The sequence below is a fragment of the Vicia villosa genome, linkage group LG2 (genome assembly GCF_029867415.1).
Source record: "Vicia villosa cultivar HV-30 ecotype Madison, WI linkage group LG2, Vvil1.0, whole genome shotgun sequence".
NCBI lineage: Eukaryota > Viridiplantae > Streptophyta > Magnoliopsida > Fabales > Fabaceae > Vicia > Vicia villosa.
The window spans coordinates 131,561,563-131,574,021 of NC_081181.1; the positions used below are offsets into that span (position 1 = coordinate 131,561,563).

The following is a 12,459-nucleotide window of genomic DNA, read 5'->3' on the forward strand; positions in this document are numbered from 1 at the left end:
GGACGCCGTGCTACCTTTAGAGATTGGAACACACTTATGGCGATAATCCTAGTTTGATGAAGAAGCAAATAAAGTAGGATTATAATGTGCGACAGACCTTATCGACGAATTGAGAGAAGTCACCCATGTCTGAGAATTCGTAGCCAAACATATAGCCTCCAGAAGATATAACGCTTAAGTCAAGCCAACAGAGATGCAAAAGGGTGACCTGATATTAAAAGAAGTGTTTCTACATGTGCAGTAGGGAAAGCTACATTTTAATTGGAAAGGACATATCATGTTAGACGCTAGGCTACTATCTATTAGGGGTGAATAAATCCCAATAAAAAATTTGTTCCTTTTTAAATTTGTTTTCAAAGATGGCTTGTGGAAGCGCTCCGGGATCGACTTGCGACTATTCCGAACCGCTATTGGTAGAATTGGATATGCGGTTAAACCTTTAATAAATGTGAGAGATAATAAAGATGAGAAGTACCTTGAATCAATTGTTTTGAAATATAGTCGTTTGAACAATTAAACACCTAAATACCTACTTCCAATGAAATATAATTGACAAAATTAACTTAGTCAATTTGTCGAACAGTTGTTGTGCAAATGTTATTTTGCACAATCAATTTCACTAACAGTTGGTATGCAATTGATTTCAAGCCAATTTTATCTAAGTGTTGTTGATTGTGACCGAACTTTGGCCTAAGATAATTAATCATAAGTCTTGTCCGAGATCTTGATAGAAGTCTCGCTCAAGAGGTCCAACGCCCCGCTTGAAGGACTTACGGTCCCATCAGTCAGGCTACATATAACTTTACTTGATGGTCTTAGATCTCTCTGTATGATTAAAATCTCACTTGTAGGGCTTAGTGTTTTTTTTGGGAGAAATCATACATAGAAATCACGCCTAAGAGACTATATCACAAGTCTTGTCTGAGGGCTTGATAGAAGTCCCGCTCGAGAAGTCTAATGCCTCGCCTGAGGGACTTGCAGTCTTGTCCGCCAGGCCACATATAATTTTTCTTGAGGGACCTAGATCTCCCAACCTAATTAAAACCTCACTTAAGGGAGTACTTCCTTAAGAAATACAAGTCCTCGAGATACTCCCCTGAGTTTCTATCTAAAAACATTTCATCCTCTATCAAAAGGCCTCGTGTAGGGATGGCAAGCAGACCCAAACCCGCGGGGCCCACCCGCACCCGAACCCGAGTCAACGGGTGAAAACCCGAGTTAACTGGGTTTGGGTTTGAGTTCGGGTGCCACCCGATATTTCGGGTTCGGGTTTGGGTAGTGTGAAACCCGCACCCGAAACCCAAAATCACACCCGCTTATATATATATATATATATATATTGTGGAAAGTTGTGGGAAAATTGTAGGAAAAATGTATTTTGTGTATTTTGTTACGGGTTCGGGTTTGGGTGAAAACACCCGAAACCCAGCGGGTGTGGGTGTGGGTGTTGTTTTACCACCCGAACAGTATTTGGGTTTGGGTTCGGGTTTGGGTGCCGATTTCGGGTATGGGTTTGGGTAGTGTGGAACCCGCATCCGACCCGACCCATTGTCATCCCTAGCCTCGTGCTTGGGGAACTATATGGTGTTATATTTTTAAAATACCCACCTAGAGTGATGAGTGTATGACGCCCAATAAGAGGCGGCGATAAAGTGTTGCTCCATGGAAGGTATCGCCTTGCCCCAAGGTTTTCATGTCGCCCATTCATGGAAAACATGGGATAAGACGTTCATTGGATAGAGAGAAGTCAAGGTTATTAACTAAACTACACCCTCCCTAAGAAATAGGATTCAAGGTCTAGTATTTTCTGGGTGGGCGGTGACCTTCCCAAGAGAAGCCATCCTAAAAGGACTTTATAAAACACCTCTCCTATAAGAGGAGAAAGGGATCAATCATAAGTAATACAGATCAAACCCCACATATGCTAATGCCTAACGTTCCACTTAATAATAGGGTCTCTCAGCTTACTTAGCAGAACCTCTAAACCATTATAAAACACCACCAAATAGGGTTTCTCGCTGGCTTGGACAAGCCCTAACCACCATACAATGTAATATACCTACTAGTAGGCCTTCGAGTGTCCATGTCCTTTGCAGGAGCCACACGCTCACCAGTGCTTTTGACCAATACAATTGTTATATACCTACTTTGATGTGAAAGACCTTGAGAAGCGGGTGTTATCCTTGCTATTAAGAGTACTAGGTCCAATAAGAGAATCTCTTTGACTTAGTATGACTATATTGAGAAGATATTTAACAAATATAAATACTTTAACTATATACCTTCCTTCACCCCATATGATCCAAGTGTTAAATTCTTTAAGGAACAAAGATGATAGTGTAAGCCAATATGAATATGCGAGCAACATTGGGAGCCTCATGTATGCCATTAAACTAGACACGACATTGCTAGTCGTAGGATTATTGTGAAAGTTTACCAGTAAACCTACTATAGATCATTGACATGTAACTGATAGAGTCGCTAGGTACCTTAAAAGGATTTTAAATATTTGATTACATTATCAAATGTTTTTCGTTGTCCTTGAGGATGTTAGGAGTGAATAAATGATATTTTCATGTGTTAGTATAATTATTTTCTATTATAAACTTAACCATTTTGTACTAGTTTTATGGGTTTCTCAGTGAGAATTGAACTTTATAAATTTAGTTCAAGTTGTGAAACAAATCGAATCAATTTGGGTATTATTAATGCATGTTTGGAGCTAAAAACGGGATTTTCAAGAGCATGAAGAGGAAAGGAAGCTGAAAGAATTGGAAGCAAGCCAAGGAGGCAAGAAAGAGCAGGGGCGCGCCGCAGGAGCAGAAGGTTGCGTTGTGCCAGACCTTCTGCCTGGGATTTGCACCGCGGGCATCCGTGTCACGCCGCAAGCACGGCAATTCGGGAATTTTTATTATAAATAGAAGCCCTTGCCGTCATATGGGGTGTGCAACTTTTGGCGAAGGAATTAGAGAGAAAAGTCTTATTCTACAGCAGATAACAACAATTGAAGGTGGATTCTACACCAATTGAAGAGATTCTTTTGATCATGATGAATACCTCAATCAAGTTATGTGTTTTCTTCATATTCATGGAGAGCTAATCCTCTTGTGTTGAGTTTAAGGTAGTAGTTAACCTATGATCATGCATTACCATTGATTGAATTCTTGTGAACAATTTTTTGAGTTTATTATCAATAAGAAACCTTGTTTTATGTTAAATTATTGTTGAATCTTTGATCGAAAGAAAAGGTTCAACCTTTTGATCTAGGTTACTTTATTGGTTCATTCATAATTTTTGGAGATGAAATTGTGAATGAGTTTTCATAATTATCGTGCTTTATTACTCTTATCGATACTGATATTTTGAGAGATCGAATTTCATACCGGTAAAAGATTATCTAACTTGATCTTAGACATGAGCTCAAGTTTGAGGATAAATGAAGATATTAATTCAAATGATGGTTCACTTAGGATTTAATTAATAAATTGCATAGGATTAGGTTGATGAACCCTAAAACTCAACATATCTTGTAACACCCTTCTAAACCCCGCAGGAAAATTAACTAAAATCAGAGTAAAACATGAAAAGGGTATTACAACTCCATCAAAATAAACAAATATTCATGTCATGCCATAAAAGGAACGATAAACCAAAATTATCCAGATAACATGTTAACACAGCGGGAGTCGGAGACTCATAATTCAACCATAAAACAAATAGCCAAAAACAAGAGTTTATCAAGTAACTCTAAATAACGTCCCCAATGTTACACGACCAAAACATGACACAGACCTCACCAAGCATAAAAGCTAGTCCTCAATCTGAAAAATAACAACAGTAAGGGTGAGTCTCATTCACATTTAACCAATGTTTTAGGCTATAAATAATAAAATACCAATCACATATTATTCACCCAATTACAGTTATGATCAGATTCGCCACAACATAATTAAATCACAACAATTACACAATCATCACCTATTATAATATTGGACAACCTTCCATTCATGTTATAATAATACAAGTAGCCTAATGCAAATGCAACTATATGCATGTGGTACCAAACATGGGATAACCCATCTCACCGATCCACCACCATAAGGATTCGGCTACTCCTCTCACTAATTCCGCATAATGGGAATTAGCTACCGCTGTCCCACCACCATAAGGGATACAGCCCACAACATGATTATGAAATGCATGCATCACATACATCATGCTAATCATCAACACCAATCAACTGAATATCATAATCCTCAACCAACGCAACAAGTAATAGCCACACATAGTTATGCCATTTCTCAACCATAACAAACATATATTTTACATCAACAAAATATGTATATCAATCACCAGTTACAACCACTACATCATAACAGATAAAACATTTACCAATGTACCTGTACGCATAAACCATCACAACCAAATAAAATCGAGTATTTTAAAATAAATCGAGTCACGACTCAAAACACCATTTTATCGTATAAATCATTTAATTAGCTTCGTCGTGCTCGAAGCGGCACTAAAAATGGTCATATGGTTTGAAAGTTACACATCTTTAAACTTTTTCCAAGAAAACAACTATCACTAAAGCACGCGGCGCCACACACAGTCCGCAGCGCGTAACGAATAGAAAGTACGCCTTCGCGGCGCAAACAAGGTTCACGGCGTGTACTGAGTACATAAATTTTCCCTGCGCCTTCTGCCAAGCAGTTCGCGACGCAAACCCCTGGATGCGGCGCGAACTGGCGATTTCCAGGAATCCGAATCGCAGAAAACAGCCTACAATTTTGTCCTTATTTCACCGAATCATTACCAAACCGATTCCATTTTTACCAGATTTCACGTACAGTAAAACAACACATATTATAACACACATCTAGCGTACAATAAGCATCTATTAACATCATATCAGTATCTAACATCTAGAATTCACCAAATCGTGTAACTTTCATCAAATTATCCCAACCCCAACCTAACATCCTAAAACCTAAACATAACCCAATTGATACAAACAACATGATCAATCTATCCTACTATCTATAATCCCATAATAGAAGTTAAACGAAAGAGTCCCCCCTTACCTGAAGGTTGATTCTTCGTTCTTCCTCGCGTCGCACTTCCTTGCTTCTTTGCTCTTTCACGTTCAGACTTCACTTCTCCTTTGGTTCTATTTTCACAAATCCATCTCTTTTTCTATTTTATGAAAATAAGTTTATTATTAGCAATGGGCTTCACAACTGACACCCCCCTTCTACTAAAAGCAACCCTGGCCCATTAGCCTCATTATTCCACTTTTCTCAAATAACTCAAATAATTCTAATATTTAATCCAAAAATCAATTAAATTAAATAAAGAATTTTATGGGGTGTTACAACTCTCCCCCACTAGAAAGGTTTTCGTCCTCGAAAACATACCTTAGGCAAAGAGTTCCGGGTAGGAATCCTTCATCTGACTTTCCAGTTCCCAGGTAACATTTCCACCTGCTGGTCCTCCCCAAGCTACTCTGACCAACGCTATCTCCTTGCCACGCAATTGTTTCAGTTTCCGATCTTCAATCCTCATAGGCAAAGCTTCAACTGTCAGATTATCCTTTACCTGTACATCATCTACTTGGATCACATGATATGGATCGGCAATGTATTTCCTCAACTGTGATACGTGGAATACATCGTGCAAATTCGCAAGCGTTGGTGGCACCGCAATACGGTAAGCCACCTCTCCAACCCTCTCTGTAATCTGATACGGACCAATGAAATGCGGAGTCAACTTCCTTGATTTTAGTGCTCTACCAACACCAGTCGTAGGAGTCACCCTCAAGAACACATGATCTCCTTCTTGAAATTCAAGTGTCCTTCGTCTTTTATCATGGTAGCTCTTCTGGCGACTTTGAGAAGCCTGCATCTTCTCCTGAATCAATTTAATCTTCTCCGTAGTCTCTTGTACAATTTCTAGTCCAATCACCGTACTCTCACCAGATTCATACCAGCACAAAGGTGTTCTACATCTCCTACCATACAAAGCTTCAAATGGAGCCATACCAATGCTTGAATGAAAACTGTTATTGTAGGTAAGTTCAATCAATGGCAAATAATTATCCCATGCACCACATTTTTCCAATACACAGGCACGCAATAGATCTTCCAATGTTTGAATTGTCCTTTCAGTCTGACCATCAGTCTGCGGATGATAAGCAGAACTCAACCTCAATTTAGTACCCAAAGCCTTCTGCAAACCTTCCCTGAATCAAGATGTAAACCTTGGATCTCTATCTGACACGATACTCGAAGGGATACCATGTAAACTTACTATCTTCTCAATATACAGTTGAGCTAACCTCTCCATCGGGTAATCCATTTACAGGAAAATTTAGAATAGTAAAACAAAACCACCTACTTTTACCGACTCAAAGTAATCAGACTATAGAACGGCAGGGATATTAAACCAATCCCTGTGAATACGATATATAGAAAATATTTACCCAAAAATACTTTCAACAGAGGAGCAATCTCTTGGAAGTTTAAGAAACATATGATTTTTTCTAATTCCAGTATGGAATCAGAAATGATATTTCTAGCAACCGCTATTGAAGAAACGAGATGGTTTAAATGCTTGATAGTAGGGATTCCTTTGTCAGAAAATCAATGCATGTTTTCTCGATCCACTAGGGAAGTAGCACATCTACTGGAAAAATTAAGAACTTTTACTACAACAGTAAAAGACAAAAAATTTGTCATAAGCACAACACCATTATAGAGTCTCTCTCTAAGGGAGTTGTTAGATTGGATTATGTACGTACTGATAAAAACTTAGATGACCATTTAACAAAAGGATTAACTAGAGAGAAATTCCAAAATACATTAGGCATGAGTTTGTAAAGTATTCACTAAACTATGACTAAACTATGATAGACGTGCATGGTCATAATAGTATGTGATTTTTGAGAATATGTGTAAAGAAAATATATATGCAGGTTTGATATTAGAGATAGAGTTCAAAACTACAATCACTCTTATTAAATTTGAATTCTACGCGCTATGCTAAGTTTCAAGTTTGTCGACATCTTTGTTAATATGATACTTTAGTGAAGCGTTTAGCACTACTGCTAATTAATTTATATTTAACATAATTTTTTTCATTTCAATCAAAAAGTTTCACTTACACAGTTCAAATTTCATATAACTCATCAATTTATTGTTGGTTAACAAGTTGCATCAAAACATAAAAATTACTTGAAAATCAGTTATAGGAAAGTGAATAAAAAATATGAATAGAGTTTTTGATATTTTTATATCTACCTTATTTTATTTTTTAAAGTTAATACCAATAAATAGAGATAGCAAAATGAGTTCGACTTGTTGAACATGTCTATTTCATCCGTAATTTTTGCCAATTTAAATTAAGATTTTTGTGTTGCACCTTCAACTTATTTGTCTTGCAAAGCCCTCATTTTTGAGAATTTGAGAATTTTAATGAGCACATACATTGACAAAATATACATAACTTTTTTTCTTCATTTTTTGGCTTTAGGGTTTAAGGACAGTCATATTTTTAGCGGAGCGAGTCAAAGTTTCTAGTCCATCTCTTTTGTTATGTATGTCTTGAGTGCAAATCATCTCCATTTCCTAAGGAAATTGAGATCAACATTTCCTTGTCTAATTTAATGACACGTTGCTTATAATAAAATCAATGGCTAAGACTTATTTACTATTTTATGTTTAATAAATAAATTCTACATCAGTATTAGAGAAGAAAGGACTTCACATTGGAGCGAAAACAATTTTGGAGCAAAACATTTTCAGAAACGTTGGAGAACACCAAACCCATTATAATGGCATCTTCTTCAAGCATATTAATAAAAATCACACCATCCAGAAACCACATCACACCATAATCTTCATAATCATCTGTCACTCTTCATTACAATTTCACTCAAATCTTACTAATAGCATCTATATTATTTATGTACTATATCGTCGTCGCGGTCTCGTTGTTGTTGTGTAGAAGTTTGAGTTTGATGCAAATGGAGAAAATTTCTAGCGTCCTGCCTCATTCTCATTTCACAGGTAAGAACATTAGAGATTTTTATTAAAGCTCAAGATAACTGAAAATCATTCTTTAAAATAATTTTTTTGGAAAATGTTCCTTTGTTAATTAATCTACAAAAATATATTTAAAATTATATATTTAACACATTGAATCTATTTTTTTTCACCAGAATCCCCAAATGAATTATCAAATTCAACTCTTAAAGGTGTGGCTGAATGGGCCAACAATATCCATGAAAGTATTTTACCAAATAGTGAAGAGAATTTAGTTGATCATGCTCCACACTTGGAAATGGAGTTTGAATCGGAGGCAGTTGCCAATGAATTTTATAATGAGTACAGTAGGAGAAATGGATTTGGTATTCGTCGAGAATATATTAATAAAATAAAATAGATGGAATTCTGATTTCAAGAAGATTCTCGTGCTTTAAAGAGGGAAAACGGGGCATTGACAAATGAGACCACTTGACAAAAGTGTCTAGAGCAGAAACTACAACTGGATGTAAAGCATGTATGGTTATTTCACTTGATCAAAAAGTTGGAAAATACAAGGTTGTTGACTTTGTATTTGAACATAATCACCCTCTTCAACCACCGGGATATGTTCATATGATTCGTTCTCATTGGCGCATATTTGAGATACAAGGATAAAAAATTATGTTAGTATACATCAGGACTAAAACCAAAACATTTTCACGAGCATGTGTCAAAACAAGTTGGAGAATAGACATTGTTGGTTATACAAGACAAATCATAAGAATTACCTTCAAACTAAAATAAATCGTTCATTAAGATATGGTGAAGTTGGTGCATTATTGATGTATTTCAAAGGACAAACTGAAAATCCTTCATTCTTTTATGAATTTCAAATGGATGTTGAAGAGCAAATAATAAATATATTTTAGGCTGATGCAAGGATGATAAATGATTATGGATATTTTGGTGATGTCTTTACTTTTGATACAACTTACGAGACAATAAATAATTTTAGGCAAACGATTGTTTTTGGGGAAACATTGCTCTATGATGAAACAATTCCTTCTTTTCAATGGTTATTTGAAACTTTTCTCAAAAAAAGTTCACATTTTTCTTTAGATTTTGAATCATGCATTGATCTACATGAAGAAGAAGAAGAGGAATTTCAAAATGTGTGGAATGCTTTACTTCTTGAGCATAACGTTTATGATGATTCTTGGTTACATTCAATTTTTCGAGTGAAGGAAAAATGGGCATGGGCATATGTTCGAAAAACTTTCATTTCAGGTATGAGATCTACCCAATTAAGTTAGAGCTTCAACGCGGATTTGAAAAATCATTTGAAGTCAGGTTTATATTTGGTTCAATTTTTCACTTATTTTGAAAGAGTTGTAAATGAAAAACGAAACAATGAATCAGAAGCCGATTATGAGTCAAGACATAAATTGCCTAGGTTGAAATTGAAGAAGTCTCAAATGCTTGTTCAAGCGGGAAACATTTACACTCCAAAATTATTTGAGGAATTTCAAGAGGAATATGAAGATTATCTAGACACTTGTATAAAGAATTTGGCAAATGAGTTTTATATTGTTACAAATTATGATGACAACCAGGAGCGAAAAGTATTAGGGAATTTAGAGGATCAAAAGGTTTTTTGTGATTGTCGTAAGTTTGAGACACATGGTATTTTATGTAGTCATGCTTTGAAGGTTTTGGATGCGATGAATATTAAGCTTATTCCTACACATTATATACTCAAGAGATGGACAAGAGAAGCAAGGTCGGGAAATAATCAAGATTAGAAAGGACACCATATTGATTTGGTCATAAAAGCTCACTTCATGATGCAATACAATGAACTATGTCCTCTAATGGTTAAACTAACAAACAGAGCATCTGAATCTCATGAAACTTACACTTTCTTATCCATAGTTTATGAACAGTCCAATAAGATAATTAATGACATGTTAGCTAAAAAGTCTATGGAAGGAGAATCAATTGGAATGTATCACATAAACATATCAATTGAAAATGATGAATTTGACACCAATGTGAATCCTATTGGTTTTGAGGAAGCAAAAGGAATAAAAAAGAAATAATTTCCATATAAGAGTAAAAAACAACTCAATTCTTGGAATAAAAAATTGACTAAAAAGAGAAAGGCAAATGTATCAAGGAAAAAGAAAAAAAAAACTCAAAAGAATTTGGTAATTTATGCATAAATTATTCCTATATCTTAATTATAATACTTGTTACTTATACTTGATATTTATGATACATGTTACTTCAATTATGCAGGAAAAACCAGCAGCAGCAACAAATGACAGTGAACATGCCCTTCATTCAAATCAAACTTTTACTCAATTGTTGACGGTAATCAACTATTTCACGCATATGTAAATATAACTTTTAAATATCATTTACAAAAGTATACTTAACCTTCCTAATCATTGGCAGCAACCATAAGACTATAATTCAATTTCTCTATCTTCAAATCATGTGATTTTAGATGGAAGCCAAAGTGGAGGTGGAAATCAAGTTGCCATGTTAGAGATGCACAATTTCCTTTAACTATTTATATATAACTATGGTGAATATATTTTTTTGAAGAATTTTATGGGAAAGCATAGTGTTCATTTTGTGCAGAATTTTATGACAATATTGTAGATAGTTGTTCATCAGTAAGTAGCATAATTATGTTAGTAGCAGAATTTTATGACAGTATTTTATGACAACATTTTATTCATCGGTAAGTAGCAGAATTATGTTAGTAGCAATACTGTCTTGTAGATAAAATCAGATAATGGGTTGTAGAGGAATGGTAAATACTGGTCTCTGTTATTATAATTTCATACTTTTGGTTACATGTACTCATCATTAATATGTTTCTAGTATTTGGTAATTAGTTGTAAAAGAATGATAATTATCGGTCCATCTTATTTTAGTTTCATACTTTTGTAATGTTGCTGTTATTTTTTGTTTTATATCTCTAATTTCATATCAATGAAATTACATAATTATACAATAAGATCAATAATAAACTTAATGAACAATTGAGTCTCATTACCATTTCATTAAAATTCAAAAGATATTTACATTGTAATTTAATACAAATACAATTCACTACCACTAGGAAACTCAGATTTAACAATTCACTACCCTACTTTAGCTATTCCTAATACAAAAAAACAACTTTCAGACTTCAGATAACAATGAATATCAACTATCTCTTTAGCTTTTTTCTTCATCTTTCTTCATTCTCTGACCTCCTTTCTATTTTGTGTTCCTTTCTTGCTTCTAGTTCAATTTCCATCTCAAACATATAAAGTTTGGTAAATTACCTACAAAACATAACAATACGCAATGTTTATGACAATTTATACAAAAAACTCAAACTAACAACTAAGGTTTAGTGGATCAATGACAATTTATACAAAAAAACTCAAACTAAAAATTAAGATTTAGTGGATCAATGACAATTTATATAAGAACTTTTTTTGGTGAATCACCTGCATAACACATAATAGAGCAGTGCAATGTTCTTGACAATGTGTAATGGTAGAAAACTAAAATCAATTTTACAACCTCTGTTTCTATAGGAATTACGAAAACTAAAATCAACGTCACTATCTCAATTACCCAAAAGAATTAAGCATGAACTAAATAGGTATCATCAATCTATTCAAATATCATATGCAAAAATGGATTTTTTTCCACATAAACAAAAATGTAAATTAAGGCACCCAGTTCAAACAATACCTTGTTAAACGACGAGAAAAGAACACCAATATTAGAAAACTACGGCGACGACAAGACGACACCAACATTAAAATACTACGGTGACGACGACGGCAAGACGACACCAACATTAAGAAATTACGGCGGCGACGAAGCAGAAAAGATGAAGTTGGGAGACTAATTAACAACACCAATCAATTTAAAGAGTAATAATGGAACGACGGTGGTGATGAAGTGAGAAACTAGAAAAATAGAACGAGAAATTCTAAATAGAAATTAAGGATTAAATATGTAGGTGGTGTCTAAAATGAGAGAGCAATTAAGTCCCTCGCCAGCGTACCATCAAGAATATATCATTAGATCTATTCCAAATAAATGAAGGGTTCAGATTTTTTTTTGTTAAAAAGAGCACCACTTGTGCATTTTATATCCAATCTCTGCTCTTTTGTTTTGTTTGGCAAATTTTTTTTACAAAATGTTTCTCTCCTTCTGTTACCCAAATGTTCATGGCTTATATGACTTCCTTTCATATCCAACATATGTATCACAAAGTAGTTATCCTCAGACCATTAATTTCCTTCCCCTTATCTCTCTTTTGTTAGAAATAAAGTGATTTTTATGTTGGAAATCTTAGAATCAATCGGAAATAATGGTTAACGAGATGTAAATCAAAGAAATTTTCTCAAACTGTATAAAT

The 12,459-nt window shown here is 34.7% G+C and overlaps 1 pseudogene; it reads left to right on the plus strand.

The window, feature by feature from the left end:
• Positions 1 to 7,963: 7,963 nt before the first annotated feature.
• On the plus strand, positions 7,964 to 11,943 carry LOC131650030 (protein FAR1-RELATED SEQUENCE 5-like; annotated as a pseudogene).
• Positions 11,944 to 12,459: the final 516 nt, after the last annotated feature.